At 47.2% G+C, this 21,760-nt stretch overlaps 1 long non-coding RNA gene across 1 annotated transcript; it reads left to right on the top strand.

Moving 5' to 3' along the window:
• The first annotated feature begins 291 nt into the window (after positions 1 to 291).
• On the top strand, positions 292 to 7,577 carry LOC120395568. The gene is made up of 3 exons (XR_005592701.1): positions 292 to 323; positions 4,839 to 4,966; positions 7,025 to 7,577. It is a non-coding gene; the product is annotated as an uncharacterized LOC120395568 (long non-coding RNA).
• The last annotated feature ends 14,183 nt before the right edge of the window (positions 7,578 to 21,760 follow it).

Raw genomic sequence — 21,760 nt, 5'->3', positions numbered from 1 at the left:
TGGTCAGGGCTTCCTATTTAGAGCCAAAGAGAGGCACAGGAAGTTATCTGCACAACTGGGCTCTATCCAGGGGTGAGCTGGAGGCGGTTTGCACCAGTTCGCATGAACCGGTCGTTAAATTTAGAAGCGGTTTTAGAACCGCTTGTTAACTGGCTTCCCTAGGAGGGAAGCTTTGATGGGCTCTGGCTGGGAAGGATGTAATTCCTCCTCCCGGCCGCCAGGGGGCGCTGTGCTACGCTGCGGGAGCCATGTGAGCTGCCTCCTGGCCCTGTTGCTGCTGCTGCTCTTTGGACCTCTGGCCCTGGGGCTCCTGCTGCTGCCTGGTGAGTCCCCGGCTGCCTCCTGCTGCGCGGGCTGCTCCCAGCCGCTCCCCCCGTGTGAGTGTCTGCACCCCTCCCCCGCTCCCCCTGCCTGCCTCCCCCCCCCGCCGCAGCCAGCCCCTGTCACCCTGCACCCTGCCACCCCCCATCATACCCCCTGCCCCCAGCCCCCTGTCTGCACCCCCCGCCGCAGCCAGCCCCTGTCACCCTGCACCCGCCACCCTGCCCTGCCACCCCCCATCATCCCCCCCGCCCCCTGTCTGCACCCCCTGCCCCCTCCCCGCCCCCTCCCCTGCCCCCAGCCCCCTGTCTGCACCCCCGGCCCGCAGCCAGCCCCTGTCACCCTGCACCCTGCCACCCCCCATCATACCCCCAGCCCCTGCCACCCTGCCCTGCCCCCAGCCAGCCCCTGTCACCCTGCCCCCAGCCCCTGTCACCCTGCCCCCAGGCCCGTCTGCATCCCCTGCCCTGCCACCCTCCCCTGCCCCCAGTCCCCTGTCTGCACCCCGCCCTGCCCCAGCCAGCCCCTGTCACCCTGCCCCCAGCCCCTGTCACCCTGCCCCCAGCCTCGTCTGCACCCCTGCCCTGCCCCCTCCCCTGCCCGCAGCCCCTGTCTGCACCCCTGCCCTGCCGCCCTCCCCTGTCACCCTGTCCCCTCACCACAGCCCCTGCCCCTGCCCTGCCACCCTGCCCCCAGCCAGCCCCGTCTGCACCCCTGCCCCCGCCCTGCCCCCAGCCCCGCCTGCACCCCCCCTGCCCCCAGCCAGCCCCTGTCACCCTGCCCCCAGCCCCTGTCACCCTGCCCGCAGCCCCTGTCTGCACCCCTGCCCTGCCCCTCCCTGCCCGCAGCCAGCCCGTCACCTGCCCCCTCACCACAGCCCCTGCCACCCTGCCCCAGCCAGCCCCATCTGCACCCCGTGCCCTGCCCCCTTCCCCTGCCCAGCCAGCCCCTGTCTGCACCCCTGCCCCCTCACCACAGCCCCTGCCACCCTGCCCCCAGCCCCTGTCTGCACCCCTGCCCATCCAGCCCCTGTCACCCCTGCCCCCAGCCCCGTCTGCACCCCTGCCCTGCCCCAGCCAGCCCCTGTCTGCCCCTCCCTGCCCCTCCCCTGCCCCCCTGCCCCTCCCTGCCCCCAGCCAGCCCCTGCCACCCTCCCCTGCCCTGCCCTGCCCCCAGCCCCCTGCCCCCAGCCAGCCCCTGTCTGCACCCCTGCCCTGCCGCCCCTGCCCCGCTGCCCTGCCACCCTCCCCCAGCCCCTGCCCTGCCACCCTCCCCTGCCCTGCCCCGCCCCCAGCCAGCCCCTGTCTGCACCCCTGCCCTGCCCCCTCCCCTGCCCCCAGCCCCTGCCCTGCCCCCTCCCTGCCCCCAGCCAGCCCCTGTCTGCACCCCTGCCCTGCCACCCTCCTGCCTGCAGCCAGCCCCTGCCCTGCCCCCTCCCTGCCCCCAGCCAGCCCCTGTCTGCACCCCTGCCCTGCCCCCTCCCTTGCCCGCAGCCAGCCCCTGTCTGCACCCCTGCCCTGCCCCTCCCCTGCCCCCAGCCAGCCCCTGTCTGCACCCCTGCCCTGCCCCCTCCCTGCCCGCAGCCCCTGCCACCCCGCCTGCAGCCAGCCCCTGTCACCCTGCCCCCAGCCCCTGTCTGCACCCCTCCCCTGCCCCTGCCCTGCCCCCTGCCCCCAGCCAGCCCCTGTCTGCACCCCTGCCCTGCCCCCAGCCAGCCCCTGTCTGCACCCCTGCCCTGCCCCCGCCCAGCCAGCCCCTGTCACCCTGCCCAGCCAGCCCCTGTCTGCACCCCTGCCCTGCCACCCTCCCTGCCCAGCCAGCCCCTGTCTGCACCCCTGCCCGCAGCCACCCCCATTGCACCCCTGCCTGCAGCCACCTCCTGCTCCCAGCCGCTCTCCTGTGTGAGTGTCTGCACCCCTGCCCACAGCTGCCCCTGCCACCCCCTGCCCGCAGCCTTTGCCCCCTGCCCCAGCCAGCCCCTGTCTGCACCCCTGGCCAGAGCCAGCCCCTGCCATCCATCCTGCCACATCCCCTGCCTCCTGCCACCCCTCCTGCCACAGCCCCTGCCAGCCCCTGCCACCCTCCCCACCCACAGCCAGCTGCCACCCTCCCCACCCACAGCCAGCCCTTGCCACCCACCCGCCATCCATCCTGCCCAGAGCCCGCCCCTCCCTGCCCTCCCCTGCCCAGAGCCAGCCCCTGACATCCCCCCGCCACAGCCCCTGCCCCCCCCCTTGCCCCCGCCACAGTTCCTGCCTGCAGCCCGCCCCTGCCCGCAGCCCCTGCCATTCCTCCACCCCCTGCCCGCAACCCCTGTCCGCAGCTAGCCCCTGCCACCCCCCGACCCCTGCCACAGCCCCTTTCCCCGCCATAGCCCGTCTGCACCACCTGCCCACAGCCAGCCCGTCTGCACCACCTGCCCACAGCCAGCTCCTGTTGCAGCTAGCCCATGTCACACTCCCTGCCTCCAGCTAGCCCTGCCCCACGCCCCTGTCTGCAGCCAGCCCCATGTCCACTGGTGCCCTGCAGTTCTCAGGGCACTAACCCTGCACACCTGCTTCAATGAGGGGGGGCAGGGAGCAGCTGGGACCCACACATGGTCACACCCTAGGGTGACCAGACAGCAAGTGTGAAAAATCGGGACAGGGGTGAGGGGTAATAGGAGCCTATATAAGAAAAAGACCCAAAAATTGAGACTGTCCCTATAAAATTGGGACATCTGGTCACCCTAGCACACCCCAAGGGAGTGGCGGGGACCCACACATGTGAAAAGGAGCTCATTTCTAGTTCAGGCCCATCTTTTTAAAAAAAGAACTTTAGGTAGGGTTAACATACATCTGTATTTTCCCAGAGATGTCAGGCTTTTAGGTTCTTAAATCGCTGTCTGGGTGGTAAATTTTAAATTCCTCCCAGGAAAATATGGACGTATGGTAACCCTATTGGTACAAAAAATCCATACTGTGGCACATCCCTTAAATCAGAACTTTTTATAGGGAACCAGTTGTTAAGATTTTAGCAGCTCATCACTGGCTCTACCTTGCTGCTACATTAGACTCTGACTCATGAACCCTGCTTCCCTGCATTGTTCCTGACCTTTGGCTTGACTCTCTGACTCTGATTCTGGCTCTGACTCTTGGCTTGACTCCCAACTCTAACTCCCGCTCCAACCATAGTCCTAGCAGCTTATGTCTCAGCCTTGACAGTCAGTTTATGTTCCATTCAAAATATGTGGGGAGGAATTAATGTTTTCAAGCTACAACAGGACTATATCAGTGGGGGAAAGATTTAAAGCTTCTAAGAAGGTGTTAAACAAATGGAGAGTAGGAATAAAGAGTGACTTATTGGGCATTAAAAAATGAAAGAGTCAAGCAGTTTTGAAAACTGTTATTAATGGAGACTGAGATCTAAAAGGTCCCTTTTGAGGGTGTGTGTTTGTTTGTGTAACAAGTGTTTCTGTAGTTAACTAAGTGGCTACAGTAAATGGCCACAGAATGTGAATTGCTCACTATTACCTTTAAGTGGTGCAAGTGTCCAAATACGCACATTGGTTAAGTACTCAGAAAAGCCAATCTTTGTTAAAATTTTAATATAATGTTTGAAAAAACAATGACAGGTTTCAGAATAGCAGCCGTGTTAGTCTGTATCCGCAAAAAGAACAAGAGTACTTGTGGCACCTTAAAGACTAACAAATTTATTTGAGCATAAGCTTTCGTGGGCTACAGCTCACTTCTTCGGATGCATAGAACCTCTCCAGCGCATCATCAAAGACCTACAACCTATCCTGAAAGATGATCCCTCACTCTCACAGATCTTGGGAGACAGGCCAGTCCTCACTTAGAGACAGCCTCCCAACCTGAAGCAAATACTCACCAGCAACCGTACACCATGGAACATAAACACTGACCCAGGAACCTGTCCTTGCAACAAAGCCCGTTGCCAACTCTGTCCACATATCTATTCAAGTGACACCATCATAGGACCTAATCACATCAGCCACGCCATCAGGGGCTCGTTCACCTGCACATCTACCAATGTGATATATGCCATCATGTGCCAGCAATGCCCCTCTGCTATGTACATTGGCCAAACCGGACAGTCTACGCAAAAGAATAAATGGACACAAATCTGACATCAGGAATCATTACATTCAAAAACCAATGGGAGAACACTTCAACCTCTCTAACCACTCAGTGACAGACTGGAAGGTGGCAATTTTGCAACAAAAGGTTCCATTCTATGCCTCTGAAAAAGTGAGTGGTAGCCCACGAAAGTTTATGCTGAAATAAATGTGTTAGCCTCTAAGGTGCCACAAGTACTCCTGTTCTTTTTGAAAAAACAATGGTTTTTAGAGAAGTTCAAATATCCTATATTTGGGTTTCAGTAATTTTGTGCTTTGGGAAATGCAAAATATTTGAATATGCCATGACTTCGGTTTTTATTCTGTTGCATTTATAAAAAAGTAAATATAGGACTCTGATCTAATTTTTGTCATGGTCTAATTGTTATTGGTATTATAGATGCCTTACTTCTCGTGAAAAGCTCGCTTTATCCACATGATCAGTTACCATTTATTCTCAGCTGGACAAGAGAAACAATAAAAGCTGAAATATTTTTTTGCTGAAATTAGCAACAGTGAAGACTTCAGGTAGGGATAAATCAGACATGCTGTGGGTGCAGCAGCGGCTCCAAGCACCAGTGCTCCAAGTGCGTGCCTGGGGCGGCAAGCCGCGGGGGGCGCCCTGCTGGTCCCTGCAAGGGCAGCAGTTAGGCTGCCTTCAGTGGCTTGTCTGCGGGAGGTCCGCCGGTCCCGCGGATTCGGTGGCAATTCGGCAGCAGATACGCCAATTCCGCAGGACCGGCAGACCTCTCACAGGCAAGCTGTCAAAGGCAGCCTGCCTGCCATGCTTGGGGTGGCAACAAAGTTAGAGCCGCCCCTGTGTGGGTGTATTTATGCAATGTCTCTATTTTAAAAAGCATTCTTAATAGAATGACTTAAAAGGACTAGATTCACTTCTGTCAATAAAAGGTACAACTTGCACTCTCTACATCTGGGCAGGAAGCAGCACCTAAGGGGACAATACGCTGGGGAAAACAGATGATGGTATTACTACAGTTTCCCATTCTGGTGCCAGATGAAGTGATTTAAGCCCCAAATCCTTTCTCCTTAGTTCATTTTGCCAAATATCTTCACATTTAACTTGTTTTCCATGCTGAATAGTATGGATTTTGATTTTCTCTGAAACAAACACCAATAACAGCCCTTCTTTTCACAAGTGCTCCATATTCATAGTCTTAAGGCAAAATCCTCCTTTCAGATCAATGTGGAGGAGGCTAAGAGCCAGAGCGCCAATGGTGACTTATCTTTTCTGAGAAAAAATGTCCCTTCAGGTGCTCTATTGCTCCAAATCAGTCTTTGTACCAGTTGAAATGACTAGGCCAGACTCAGCCCAGAGTCTGTGTTGGTGAATGCATCAAGGATCATTGATCTCAATGGTGGAAAATCTGCTAGGTGGACCAAAGTGATCATAACCTCATTTGCACCAGGAGGATCTGGAAAAGGTTTGTTTCAACCAACTAGTGTGTGGTCCAGCCAGCAAGATGATGTGGCCAGGGAGTCCATTGACTCGGAACATCCTTTACATAGTCTGTGCTGGCGTAGACATGACTACCGTGATAGAAACCTTGTGTCAGGATAGCAGTGGTTTAAAACATTTTCTCGACCTCAGCATGGAGAAGTTTAATTTACTTCTCCCTGTGACAGCTCTAAAGGAACAATTTGAACTATTTGGAGGTTCTACATTAAGTGGAACCATTCAAGGAAAATACCTACTGTGGGCTTTGTTTTGGACAGCACAATGAAACCTCTGCTCAATGTATAGCAGATGTCACAAAAGCAAACAAAGTGTATTAAGAGAGAGTATACTAATGAAAATTATTTAATGCCACTTAAAAATTGGGATGCCTTTACTGTGTATAGTGTTCAATTTTGGTCACTCTTTCTTAGAAGCCATACAGCAGCAATGGAGAATCCAGAGAATGGCAGCAAAATTATTAAATGCTGGAAAGATATCCCTCTGAGGAAAGTGTGACACTGAGGCCAATTTGTAGTTCACTAATATGTGTCAGCAATTCTGTCAGCCCTGACATGTTCACTACACCTAACCTACTGTTATCATGATATATACCCAAAAGGTGGCATGTCAGATATCACTGGAAAACTAATAACTCACTGATCATTAATATTCTTGGGTAATGAATGTGCCGGGTGTGTACAAAGAATTATGGATATGTTCTAGATTTACATTCTTAATTGTGTTTGGCAAGCAATGCATAAGCCCAGTCTGCTCTAGACAATGGGATGCGTATTTGCTTGGTTGACCAGCCTGGTCATCAGGCAGAGACAATGAAAGCACATCTACATAAAGGGCAAGAAAATCCATCAACCTAGCAAATAGGGAAAATAATCTCTTGAGGAGTCAGAACATCAAATGATAAGTAGTTGAATCAACCAATTGTATACAATATTACTGTATTATAAAAGTGTATCAAGGAAGCTCTTTTATGAAAGCTAATGACACTGCTGATTACTATCACTGTAAAATGCATGTATTAACCCTATATGAGGAACTATAAATACTCACTGATGTTATATTTTTAAGTCTGTTACCAAACAACGAGAGTTAGTAAACCAGTTTTCTCCCAGACAGGAGGGAAGGTAGCTATGTACCTGTCTCCAATGAAATTAAGCAAGGTGTGACCAGAAACAATGGAAGCCCCGTTTACATCTGAATCAGCAGGGGGATGGGAAGTTCACAGGAAAGGAAGAACGGCATGAGGTCTAGGAACAAAACAGTGAGTTTGTGAAGTTATAAGGAGAGGGAAGAAACCATCTTGGAATCCATCACTAGGAAGATAGAAGGGGCCAGAGTTCTTGCAAGCTGAGAAAGATGGGTCTTTCCTTGAATTGCACTGAAGTCTCAGAACTGAATATAGGTGAGAAACCTGCTTAGGCAAAGCTCTTTCACAATGAAAACCATCAGCTCCTGCTCCTGTGGAAAGTCCTGACTGAGAAAGTCCTGACTGGACAAAAAATAATTGGTGAGGGAAACCATCTTAAACAAAGACTGTGTCTTGCTAGATTAAGTTGTAGACAGTTAAACGTGTGTTTTCACTTTTGTTTGATTGTAACCATCTCTAACTTTATTTCTGTTATTTGGCATCACTTAACTTATGTCCTGTGTTAATAAACTTGTTTCCTTTTAATCTAAACCAACCCAGTGGTGCGTTTAAATTGAAGAAACTGCTAACTCCATTAAAATGGCAAGCTCCTTTCCGCTAAAGGAGGAAACAACCTTACTTCTCTGAGTGGTCCAGGAGTGGGCTGGACACTTCAGGACCATTGGTTTGGGGCTGGAAGTATGTTGGGGTCAGCTTGCCAAGTGTAACCAAAGCTGCTGTTGTGGGGGCTGTTGTGTTGTGGCACGCAGCTGGGATCAGAAGCATTGAAATAAGGCTGCACAGTACATAGAGACTCAGGGTACAACATGCTTGTCTGCTGGCTGTTGGTGTCCAGGCTATGAGCCACAGCAGCAGAGCACTTAAGGCACCCAGGGTTACAGGGCAGGCAGTGAAACAACCCCTTACTGATCTAGATTGCACTTCAGACATGACAGATGACAAGATTAGGACTGTGGAGTATAGGAAGGAGTCAGAGAAGAGGAAATATGATAGACATATGAAATAATGTGTGGGACAGACAAAGCAAATCAGGTGCTTCTATTTTCCCTTTCATATAATCAAAGAATAAGAAGGCGGATATTAAAACAGAAAGCCAAAACACTCTGAACGCATCAAAGGAAATACTTTTGTTATACTACACATAAGTAAACTGTAGAACTCATTGCCACAAGACAATATTGATCTTAGCAGGATTTAAAATAGACAGACATGTACATAAGAATAAAATAATAAATGCATTTACATCACCCATTCATTAGGGTTACTCAATCCCCTTTTTTCAAGAGTCAAGAAAACAATCAATTGCCTGACATTAGGAAGAAACTTCTTGCATAGACAGATTATTATGAAATTGCTTATTATTGGGGTTTACACCTTTCACTGTAGTATCATATACTGTGGCAGATACAGTAGAACCTCAGAGTTACAAACACCTCGGGAATGGAGGTTGTTGGTAACTCTGAAATGTTCATAACTCTGAACAAAATGTTATGGTTCTTCCAAAAGTTTACAACTGAACATTGGCATAATACAGCTTTGAAACTTTACTATGCAGAAGAAAAATGCCACTTTTAACCATCTTAATTTAAATGAAATAAGCACAAAAACAGGTTCCTTAACTTGTCAAATCATTTTTTTAAAACCTTTTTTTTTAGTAGTTTACGTTTAACAGTATTGTGCAGTATTTGCTGTGTGTGTGTGTGTGTTTTTGCTGCAGCCTGATTGTGTACTTCCGGTTCCAAATGAGGGTTTGGTTGACCAGTCAGTTCATAACTCTGGTGTTCATAACTCTGTGGTTCTACTGTAGATTGCCAGACTAAATAGGCCAGTGGTTTGATCTGATGGTAATACCTATGTTTCTATTTGTATGGACCCAAAACAGTCAGGAAAAGAAGTTTGGTTCCATCAAATCAACATACCCCTATTCTGTCATCAGTAGAGTTCTACTCCAAATCCTTCCACTCTGGCTGAAAAGTAAGAGACAATCTCTAAGGATGAACAATTAGTACCTAATAATCACCACAAAGATGTGGTCACTAAGAAAGTGGTGGAACTACAAATATGTACAGCCATCCATACACTATATTCTTGAAATTAGAGATGTAAAAGACTTCTTAGATCTAATCCACCATTTTATTAATTATTTTATTTTATTAATATATATTATTACTTAACATTTATATTGTGATGGTGCCTAGAGGCCAATCACCTCATGGCTCCATTGTGCTAGGGCTCTGCTGTACAAACAGATAGAAAATGACAGTCCCAGCCCCCAAAGAGCTTATGATCTAAAAATGAGCTATAACAAGTAGATGAGACAAATAAGTGGGTCTTGGTGGGGCGGAGGAGACAGGGTAACAAATATAATAGGATGTCCGCAATTCTTAGCCAATCAGGAGCAGGCATCGCAACTTGCCACGTGCCTAGCCTTTGCTAGTGCCCTATGTTACATGTTCTAATACTTGGTCCAGCTTAGTTAGACCTGAGCGAAACATTTATATCTTCTATTATATCTGCTTGTGGAAAGCACAAATTAAATACTAAGAACACCACTAAGGCCTGATCTACACTACAAAGTTAGGTTGACATAAGCCACCTTGAACTGATCTAGTTCAGCATGTGTCTACACTTAAATTTATCTCCCACTGATGTAAGTACCCTGTTACAGCAATGCAGTAATACTACCTCCCCAAGTGGCATTGAGCCATGATCAATGTGCTGAGGTCAATACAGCATGAGTCTAGATGCTACATTACTTATGTCAACCCTAACAGTCTTCTGGCAGCTGTCCCACAATGCCCAATACTGACCGCTCTGGTCACAAGTTTTAATTTCATGGCCTGGGAGTAATGCAGACCAGAAGCCCATTCCCTCCCCTTTAAAGCCCTGTGAATTTTTGATATGACTTTTCCTGATTGTCCAGCTTTGTGAGCACACCTCACAGTGCTCCAATGTTGTGAGCAACTTCCCAGCTGACCATGTCAGGGACTAGCAGCAGTGCCATATGAAAGCAAAGGAATTGTGGCAGGATACTAGAAGGCCAGGGAGGCTAACACTCAATTGTGGGCTGAGCCGAAGACATGCTGCTTTTATAAAGTGCTGCATGCCATGCTTGACAATGAACCTGCAGACCACCATGGATAGCTCTGAGGAGCCTGAGACACAGGCCCTGGTGAGAACAGTGAGGAGAAGGAGGTGGAGGAAAAAGAGGAGGATGATGGGGGGCATGTGACCAGGGGGTCCAACTCTGCCATGAGCCCAGACTTGTTTGGAACTCCACTGCAGTCCATTATGTCTTGGCAGTCAAGTACAGGTGAGCTCGAGGCAGTGGAAGGAACCGCTGGTAAGTGTGTAAATGTTTTTCCCCTTTACAATGATGTAGTGATGGTGCCCCAACTTAACAGGGACACAACTATCGACTCTTCATTAATTTATTCTTACTGGAAAAGGTAGCAGTACAACAAAGAGAGGTAGTGTTGCTATCTGCTTTTCATTCCACTATAGATTTAGGCACTGGGGGCCATGTTGAGCTATTTGTTTATGTACACAGGGATGCCCCTTGAATCCTCCTGAGAGATCTCAATGAAACTTTCATGCAGGTTCTCTGCAATCTTCTCCTGAAGATTTCTAAGGATGACTGCCTTGTTTCTTCCTCCATGGTAGAGTGCTTCCCCCCGCCAGTCAGTGATACCTTCGGCATTGCAGGAAACAGGCTAGCAGCATCCAGGCTCAGCAGCAGCTGTGCTCTCTGTGCCTTTGTTAACATCGGGAGTGAGATATCAGCTAAAATCGCCATGGCCTGTGGAAAATCGTGCCAGTATTCAATGACGTTGCCCTATACTCATAGTTTCATGCAACCAAGCAATTCCTTCCCCATTTCCCTACCCATGGAGGGCCATACTCACCATGGCTGGTGCTGATTTCTCCAAAATCAGAAGGGTCAAGAATCATGTCTTGTTTAAAGCTTTAGGGGAGCAAGGGAAGGGAGTTCTGAATCTTAACTTTTGCTTTCTGTTGTGACTATACTGACAATAGTACCTCTGTGTGTTTTATCTGCAGCTGCTGCCATGGCACCCCGGAGAAGTTCCCCCTCGACACCCATGGAACATCTGAGCCAGAGAAGGAGGAGAAAGAAGGGAACTTGGGCTGACACTTTCAATGAGATCCTGCAAGCCAGCACTGCATCAGACCATGAGCAAAGGGCCTGGAGGATGAACACTGCAAACAGCCTCGAGAAGGAAAGAGGAGACAGGAAAAAGGCCCAGGAGTCTCAGCAGGAAGAGGAGAGGGAGATACACCAAGACATACTGGTGCTTCTCTGGCAGCAAACACAGATGCTGCAGACTCTGGTGGAGCTACAGATTCAATAATCACGGGCTTGCCTCCCGTTTTCAGTCCATGAAGAACTCCATTACAGCGGCTCCCTACACCCCTGCCCCTCAACATTCCACGGAGTATCCAGGGCTGCATCCATACCCCAACCACTCCACCCCAGAGGATGGTAAGAACAACCACATCTTCACATACACTGACCTGTGGAAGCTACCGTTGCTGTATGTGTGAGTAAAATGGACATGAATGTTGTTCCCCCTTGTTAAGTTCTGTTTCATTAATTTATTAAGTTTTTTTATGTATTTGCTTTTAAATTGCACAGATTTTTCTTTGCACTGGTTTTGTTAGAGGAGAATTCACAACATAAGCTGCAGAGTATCTAGCAGTTCTGAAAACACCCACTCACTTGTTCTGTACAGCATGACACAGCTAATAGGATCAGTGACCCAGTCTAATAATTGTAAATATACAGCAAGCACTGCAAAACTAATAGGTGCATTGATAGTGCTATATTCATTGATGTGCACCAACCACTACACAATCACTAACAGGCCCCAAAACAGGGCCAGGTAAAGCACAGTTCACCACAATGCTTTAATGTGGCTCTCTGTTAAAGTGCTCTTTCAAAGCCTCATTGAGCCGTATAGCTCCATGCTGAGCTTTTCTAATAGCCTTGTGTCTGGCTTTTCAAACTCAGCAGACAGCTGCTCCACTTCCACCCTAACAGCAACTTTTCCTCCTTTGCTTCACAGATATTCTGCAGGTCACAGCAGCCAGCTATAACCATTGGGATGATTTTTTCACTGAGACCCAGTCTTATGAGTAAACAATGTCAGCATCCTTTCAGTCTACAAAAAGAACACTCAGCTGTCATTCTGCACCTGCTGACATGGTAGTTGAATCTTTCTTGGGTGCTGTCGAGGTGGCCAGTGTACAGCCTCATGAGCAAGGGAAATGCTGGGTCTCCAGGATCACTACTGGCATTTCAACATCACCAATGTTAATTGGCCAACTGGAAAAGAAAGTCCCTGCTTGCAGCTTTCTGAACAGTCCTGTGTTCTTAAAGATGTAAGCATCATGCACCTAGGGGCGGCTCCAGGCCCCAGCACGCCAAGCGTGTGCTTGGGGCGGCAAGCCGTGGGGGGCGCTTTGCCGGCGCCACGAGGGCGGCAGGCAGGCTGCCTCCGGCGGTTTGCCTGTGGAGGGTCCGCTGGTCCCGCGGCTGGTCCGCTGGAAGCCGCGGGACCAGCGGACCCTCCGCAGGCAAACTGCCGGAGGCAGCCTGCCTGGCATGCTTGGGGCGGCAAAATCCCTAGAGCCGCCCCTTCATGCACCTTTCCTAACCAGCAAACACTGACATCAGTGAAGCATTCCCAGTGATCCACCAATGCATAACCATAGAAAATTATCCACCAGTGATCCACCAATGCATAACCATAGAAAATTAGCCCTTTCTATTGACGTACTCTGTGACAAGGTGGACTGGTGCCAAAACAGGGATATGGGTGCCATCTATTGCTCTATTGCAGTTTGGAAACCTCATTGTTGCAAATCCATCCATTATGTCCTGCACATTGCTGAGAGTCACAGTCATGCTTAACAGGAGATGATTAATGGCTCTTCACACTTGCATGACTGTGGCCCCCATGTGGATTGTCCCCCTCAAAATGATTTCCCACTGATTGGTAACAAAATGTCATTGCAAGTTTCCACAGTGTGATCATCCCTTCCTTTTCCCACTGGCAGGGCAGCTCTCATTCTGGTGTCCCTGTGCTGGAGGGCTGTGGCAAGCTTAGCACACAGATCTAAAAATGTGGTCTTGCACATCCAAAAGTTTTGCAGCCTCAGCTTGTCATCCCAAGCCTGCATTACGATGAGATCCCACCAGTCAGTGCTCATTTCTTGGACCCAGAAACGGTGCTCCACCATCTGCAGCTCCTCCACAAATGCCATCAACAACCTTGACTTGGTTCTTGCTATGTCCCACAGTAATCTGTCCCCCAAGAAATCATCATGTTTCCTGCTGATTCTGCAAATAGCGGAGGATGGTTTGTCATTTGCTTACATTGTTAATGACAATAGTGCAGATCTGTGCAGACTCTATGCTTCTGTCAGAGATGGTGGATAATGAGGAGGACCATGCAGGTTCATGGAATTTTTTAAAAAGATGCAAAAATGATGAGATTTTAGATGACATTATGGGATGGTGACAGTTGCACACTGGAAAGTTTGCTCCCAGTCATCCCTGCACAACCATGCAGGGCCAAAACTTTCCAAGAGACAGTGCACTGGGCAGTGGTGGGTTGCATACTGGAATACCTATTCATGGTGCACTGCATTCTACATCAGCACGAAGACTCCTGGTAAGTAAGCACTGCACTGATGCAAGAAGCCAAGTATGCACATGCACAAGTGATATAATAACTGCGGCATCTTTATGCTGATGTAACTTGCGTCAACCGAAGTTTGTAGTGTAGACACGGCTCAAGTCTATACACCCAGGATAACATTCTCTCTGCATCCAGTGAACTTGAGTTGAACTTGTTATAAGTACCATGCTTCATGTTTCAGCAGGCAGAAATATCAAAAGAACCACCTTGTAGTATAAAGAGAGTAGAAAACTAAAATAGATACATTCTATCTGTCTCCAGGGGTGGCTTCCAATGACAGATTCCCACACACCTGTTAATCAGGGACAGAAAGATGAGCCAAACAGGCAAAAAGACTCTCTCATAATAAATAGATAAATAAATAAAGTCTTCCCAAAAGCTACTGATTTCAGATGGGGGGGCGGGGGCTAGAACTCTAGCAACTGAACTATAAGGATTTATCACTAAGGTCTTGTGCATGGCCACATGAAGAGAGTTACTTCCAGCACAGACTTGAAGTGACTCCTGCTTGATATGCAGCTTGGCTGCAAATATTTTTTACCTAGAATGGGCCCTTAGATCCTGTTTGGGGCAGATCTTTTTAGTAATAAAAGAATGAGAGCAGAGAAATACAAACAATAGGCTCTATAACCAAAATAAATGTTTCTCAAGACTTACGGTGCAGTTCAGCCATAGTTTATGGGCCTGATCCAAAATCCATTCAAATCAATGGAAATCTTTCCCCCTAATTTAATTGGGCATTGAATCAAGTCCTAAATGAGTAGGTGCTAAATATTATGAATGTCATATATTGCTGGTGACTTCAGTTTTCAAAAGTGATTTTCATGCACAACTAAAATGAGACTTCTTAATGTCTCCATCATCATCAAATGGACTGATCTCCTTTCTCTAATTAAGTACACATAATATTCTGTTTTCATTATACCAGTACTATTCTCGTTAATTCTAAGGCTAGAGCTTGTGTTCACAATAGCCTCTTATTCCTTCTAGAAGCATTAATATATTATCTCCTGTACAAAAAATTAAGCCTTCTCTTTCTTTCTTTCTTTCTTTCTTGGGTTTTCTGGAAATGAAGATTAGTAATTTAATCTTTTAGCACCACCTGTTGTATATTTCTGGAAACACTGTAAACAAATGTTCACAGGATTTAAAACTTACCGCTTCCCAAAAATACAATAATACTACAGCTTTTTGATAAATCATTTGATTTCAGCAATCAGATGCCTAGACCACTTGATCAGAGCATGAGAACTAGTCTAATGGGAAGCAGCCTTTCCCAAGGCTCCTCCACTTAAATAACATAACAAGACAAAGGGTTTGTCTACACTACTTCTTAAGTCAATGTAAGTTACGTCATTTAGGGGTGTGAAAAAAACATCTCCCTCAGTGACATAACTTACATCAACTTAACACAGTGTCTACACCACACTCTGTTGGTGGGAGATGCTCTCCCACCAACATAGCTTCTGCCTCTCATTGAGATGGATAATTATGTTGATGGGAGAATGTGCTCCCATCAACATAGCGTGTCTTCACCAGACCCGCTAAATCGATGCTGCTGCATTGATCACAATAGCACCAATTTAGTGTGGTAGTGAAGACAAGCCCTAAATCTGTCAGCTGTTCTGAGAGAACATTCAGACTAAAGGTTAGATTCTGCATCTCTGATTCAAGTGTATAGCATCATTTAAATCAATGGGAGCTGCTACACTCAGCATATCTATGAATTAGGCTACTTATGCAGATGCCAAAATATGGATTTAGGTACTTCACATTAGGATCTCAAATTTATTGCTTCTTGTTCTTTTCCAGTGAGTTCTGAAGACACAAAATTATTCTCTATATAGTAAGAGATGTTTGTATTCATAGATTCATGGAACATTATGCTACTTCCCAGAATTTTTTTTAGTGTTGCTATATTTCAGGTCTAATTCTCCACTCATTACACCAGTTTTACACTGATGTAACTCCACTGGCTTTGCTGGAATTAAACCAACATAAAGTTTGTGTAATAAGGTAGAGAATAATGCATTTTCTTATGGTGTGAACTAATTTATAACTCTGGAAAAGATGATGCCAAACCTACTGAACGGGTTAAAATGCTACATAATCTCTTCATCTATATTTACAAAGCACCTATCACCCAACAGGAATGTAGATATTTATGGATTATAATTATAAATCCATGAACGTCATGGAATACCAAACATGGTCCTTAAACAATCACTTATGCATCTGCCACACCAAGGCATTGTTTAGCCAAGTTATGCATAGTTAGTTTCTTTAATCATTCCTCACAAATTACTCCCTTTAGCCCTTGAAATGTTTTGTAGCTTTTCTCAGAATTCCATTCTATTTGTCTACATCTGTCTTCTATTGAAATGCCTAGAACTGAATGAGCTAGTCACACAGCAGCCTAATGTAATTAATATTGAAAATCAGAACTAAATGTCCCCCCAGACATGTTGAATTAAAAAAATTGTGATAGCAGTCTCAGCACACTTTCTGTTGACTGCATTTAGTGAACTAAGTTATAAGGAAATTCACTACAAAAACAGCCTGAATTTGGACTACCTTCAATTCCATGATAACAGATATATAAGGGAGATTGAGAAGGTTTTATTCAGCAATGAAGAGCTACTAAACTAGAAAGAGTGGATGGTGGCAGCAAGTCCAATTACAATGACCCTCCTAGCAACTACTGTGTTACAGAAAGATTCTGCCATTTAGGTCTCAGATGCTCATAACAGTTCTCAGTTATAATATTTACCTGTTTGGTTTTAGACATCAGAGCTGGATACTGTGTTCTCTGGGCCACATACTGCCTGAAATATATGGGGGAATGGATGGCAGCAAATCTCAGGCCAAATAAGATGGGAGTAATTCTGATGTAAGGGGAAACATGTAAGGATGGAAGGTGTTGTGAATACATCTTCAGTTGATGTCTTGAGGTCATCTTCGTTTTGTTGCAATTCCTTGACTTTCTGGTGAAAACTGTGGCCTGAAATGCCTTTTTCTATCTGTGGTTGATCAGGAGCCTATGTTTGCCACAGAAACTCAAACCTTTGTAACCTCAAAGCTACATTACAACAATGTGCTTTGCTAAGTGGCGTAGGGCAAAGTTATTTGCAGGCCACCAATGCAGGTGAAACAAAAGATTAATGCATTTGTATGCACTAACAACAGGGTCTGAATAACAAGGAAACATTAAAAAAAACCAGAAATGATATTTACATAATAAAACTAGGAACAATACATACAGGAAAACATGCAAAATTAACATGAATTAAATGAAAATGCAAACATCTTTAAGACGGTCTGATCTCAAAGGTAATCAGGAATTAATGCAGGTTCTAAAAATGGCTGTATTTTTGTACTATAAATATTTAGAGCTGAGTGGCTGACTTCACCAAACTAGTACTCTTGCAATTGTAAAGCCTGCTAGAAAGGTCATGTTGATTCTTTACAAAATTAGGTTCGTTTGGAGATAGTTGCAGTCTGTTTATTCTTTCCAAGTACACACGTAGTTTTGTTTAGGCTCTGTAGTTATGGCATTTGAGCATCTTTCATTTTCGGAAAACACATCCTATATTTCCAGCTCACAGTTTTTTTGGTATAGGGATACTATGAACCAGATCCTATAAGGCCTGGTCTACACTACAGACTTAGGTTGTTGGAAGCCGTCTTAAGTCAACCTAATGATGTATTCTACCAGGTCACTTCCACTGATCAAGTCACCTGTAAAGTCGACTTCGGTACTCCACCTCCGCAATAGGCATAGTGCTTAATTCAACATCCACAGGTCAACATAAAGATAGTGTAGACACTGTGTTGTGTAATTTGAATTAGTTGGCCTCAGGAGGTGTCCCACAATGCTCCGCTGTTACCACTCTGGAGAGCATTTTCAACTCTGCTGCATGGCAGCCAGGTACACAGGAAACAGTCCCTCCCTTGGTAAAGCCCTGGGAAATGTTGAATTTTCATTTCCTGATTAATCAGCATGGAGGGCTTGCCAGCACACCTGATCATGGAGACTCAATGCCCCAAACACGCTGCACCCTGGTGTACTCGGGAGGTGGTGGATCTTATTACTGTGTGGGAAGAAGAGTCTGTACAGGCACAGCTGCAATCCAGCAGAAGAAACGCTGACATCTGTCCAAAGATCGCGTGGGGTATGGGGGAGAAGGGCTACACCAGGGAGACACAGCAGTGCCATGTGAAAATAAAAGAACTTCGGCAAGCGTACTACTAGAAGACAAGGGAGGTGAATGGTCATTCTGATTCCGCACCATAGACATGCTACTTTTACGTAATTCTTGATGGCAACCCCATCATTACTCCCAGGAGTCTGAGTCCCGGGCCAGCTCAGGTAACAATAAGTAGGACTTTGTGGATGAGGAAGAAGAGGAGAAGAATGAGAGACAGGTGAGCAGTGGATCCATTCTCCCTAACAGGACCTGTTTTTAACCCTGGAGCCCAGCTGTTTGCAGGACCAAGTGATGGCCAAGTGTGATGCTGGGGAAGGCACCTCTGGTGAGTATACATTTCCAATCAAACTGTAGGGGTTACATTCTATTATGTTATATGTTTAATCAGAACAAAAATTGATGTGCAGTAGGTACCTGCTTGCTGGTGACTACTCCACCTATGCTGAGGGTGCTCCCCAAAAAAGACTGTTTATGTGCACAGGGATGGCCTGGGAATCCTACACTGAGATCTCTAGGAAAATTTTGTGGAGGTACTCTGCAATTCTTTGCAGAAGGTTTCTGTGGAGGGCTGCCTTGTTTCTTCCACCATGGTAGGACACATTCCCTCGTCACTCCAGTATTAACTCTGCTGCTATCATTGTGGCACACAATATAGCAGTATATGGACCAGGTCTGTACCCAGACGCTTGCAGCATCTGCTCCCTTGCTGACTCTGGTAACCTCAGGAGACTGATCTCACGGAGGATTATCTAGGGAAATGGGGGAAGTTTTCAATACAAATACTCAAACCGCAAACAATAGAACAAGTGATCCACCCCAGTATGGTGAAATCCGGGTCCCATAACCACATTTTCCCTAATGTGCCATTGCTGTGGTTGGAAAGGGTCGCCATATTTTACAGGCTGTGTTAAGAAAAGGAGGCGAGGGCTTACCATGTCTTCCACACATACCCCCAGGCCGCCCTGGGGAAAAAAATATTTGGGAGGCTTAACACTGGTGCCTTTTCTCAAGCACCGACCATGTTGCTAGGGGGAGGGGGACTCTGCTCAACCGCCTAACTGTGCTCCCGATGCGGCTTTGCCAAAAGTTGCAGCACAAGACCTGTCACCCATGCCTTGGAGTCATGCTCATCATGGCTGGAGCAGCAAACCAACTCATGGAATAGCTAGGGATTCTGATTACATTGTAGCTTGCAGTGAAATGTAATAAGGGTGTTTTTTTTTAAATATCAATCTTGCACAAGAAACGATGTTCGCATGACAATGGTTGCCTTGTGCTTTGTATGCCTCACAGCAGAAAGTTTGTCCTTTGGCACATCCTCCACACTGAGAGAGAGACTTTCTCAAATTAGAGCACAGAAAAAGAGGACTCAGGAGGACATGTTCCACAAGATAATGAACACCTCTGGGACAGCTGAGATGGAGCTCAGATCATGGAGGATTTCACTCTCCAAGAAACTAGACATGGACATGTAAAACAGGAGATGCTGCAGATTATGAAGGACCAATCAGACATGTTGAGGCATGTGGCTGAGCTTCAGGAAAGGCAGCTTGATGCTAGACTCCCTTTGAAGCCTTTGCAGAACTGCCTGCCAGCATCACCCTATTCACAATCCTCCTCCTAAAAACATTCCATGAGGCGGGGGTGGGGAGGTACAGTATCCCTTCCATTCAACCCCAGAGAAGGGTACAAAGAACAGAAGACACCCCTTCCAAGACCTTTGATGTTAGGAGTGCAATGCTTCTGAAAACAAGCTGACTTTGTTTCTCTCCCCCAATGTTATCCCTTTTGCCCATGGTTACCTTAATTTTATTTTCTTTCTGTGTCTTTGTGTATGCATAATAAAAGAAACCACTTTGAGGGGGGAAAAAGCCTTTTATTTATTCCAGACATGGGCGAGGGGTGGCAGGAGGGGGCTTACAGGGGAACTAAGGTAATGGTGTGGATGGTTTGGGAAGGCACAACACAGAGAAGTGTCCCATATTACTGTGGCTCATTGCTGAAATAGGTTTTCAAAGCCTCCTGGAGACACACGGCCCCTTGCTGGGCACTTTTTATTGCCCTGGAATCTGGCCGCTCAAAATGAGCTGCCAAATGATCTGCCTCAATGCCCCAGCCAGGTGTAAACTTTTCTCCCTTTGTCTCACAGATATTCTGGAGCACATAGCAGGCAGCAATAACAATGGGGATATTGCTTTCACTGAGGTCTAACCTAGTCAGCAAACAGTGCCAGTGACCTTTTAAATGTCCAAAGGCACATTCCACCACCATGCTGCACTTGCTCAGCTTATTGCTGAACCGCTCCTTACTGCTGTCCAGGTGGCCAGTGTACGGCTTCATGAGCCATGGGAGCAAGGGGTAGGCTGGAGCTCCCAGATCACGATTAGCATTTCAACATCATCAGTGGTTATTTTGCGGTCTGAAAAGAAAGTCCCTTCTTGCAGCTTTCTGAACAGACCTGTGTTCCTAAAGATGTGCACCTTTCCTGACCATCCCACAGAGATGTCGGTGCCCCTGTGACCCACCAGCGTTTGCAACACTATTGAAAAGTATCCCTTTTGGTTTATGTGCTCTTTGCTAAGGTGGTCTGGTACCCAAGATAGGGATATGCGTGCCATGTGTCATCCCACTGCAGTTAGGAAACCTCATCGCAGGAAAACCATCCGCTATGTCCTGTATATTGCCCAGAGTCACTACCCTTCTTAGCAGAAGTCTATTAATGGCCCTGCACACTTGGATCAAAACAGCTCCTGCAGTGGATTTACCAACTTTGAATTGATTCCCCACTGACAGGCAACAGTCTGGCATTGCAAGCTTCCATAGAGTGATCACCACTCGCTTCTCCACTGTCAGAACAGCTCTCATTTTGGTATTGCTGTGCTTCAGGACTGGGGAAAGCTCTGCACAAAAACTGAAAAGTGGCCTTCCACATTCAAAAGTTCTGCAGCCACTGCTCATCATGCCATAGCTGCATAATGATGCGGTCCCACCAGTGAGTTCTTGTTTCCAGGGACCAAGGTGCTCAACCATGTTTGGCCGATGCGCAACTGCCACCAGCAACTGGGAATTGTTTCGCTCTATGGCTTGCAGCAGGGCTGATTGTGTGACATTACAATGTTCTGCACAGTGAGTCCTGTCTCAGCTCTGGAAATACTGCAGGATAAAGGCATGAGGTGTTTGTAATGCTGACAACACAAGCTGAGCAAGGTCCATGCTTCTTGAGCTATGGCATATGCGTGGCTAAGCCAGGCTTTTGAAAAAAGGAGTGAAAAGACATGGGTTGTTTGCCATTGAGATTAGGGAAGGGAAGGAGGCTGAAGCCATGTTACCATTATCACCCGTGACAATGTTTTTGTCCCATGAGGCATTGCAAGCCCTTTCCAAAATCCCGTGGCTAGTTGCACTGTGGGATAGCTAAACCATGGTGCACTGCTCTGTGCATCGATGCAAGCGCTACTAATGAGGAAGCACTCTGCCAACACAATGAACATGGTGTGGACACACATGATTGACATAACTAATTTGGAGGGTAGCTGCTGATTTACATAAAGTCAACTTAACTTTGTTGTGTAGACATGCCCAAAAATGAATAAGAGTTTGCAGGTCATTCTTTGTTTCAATCTCATACAGGAGCACTAACAGATTTTCAAAGGGAAAGCTGTTGAAATGATGACGATTCTGAGATTTTTACAGTTGTTACTATTACTGACTGTACTTTTTAGTACCACCTAGCGACAACTCAGCCAGGGTCCCATTGTGTTAGGCACTGAG

The sequence above is a fragment of the Mauremys reevesii genome, linkage group 1 (assembly GCF_016161935.1).
Source record: "Mauremys reevesii isolate NIE-2019 linkage group 1, ASM1616193v1, whole genome shotgun sequence".
In the NCBI taxonomy this organism is placed as follows: domain Eukaryota; kingdom Metazoa; phylum Chordata; order Testudines; family Geoemydidae; genus Mauremys; species Mauremys reevesii.
This window is presented reverse-complemented; position numbering and strand designations above follow the sequence as displayed.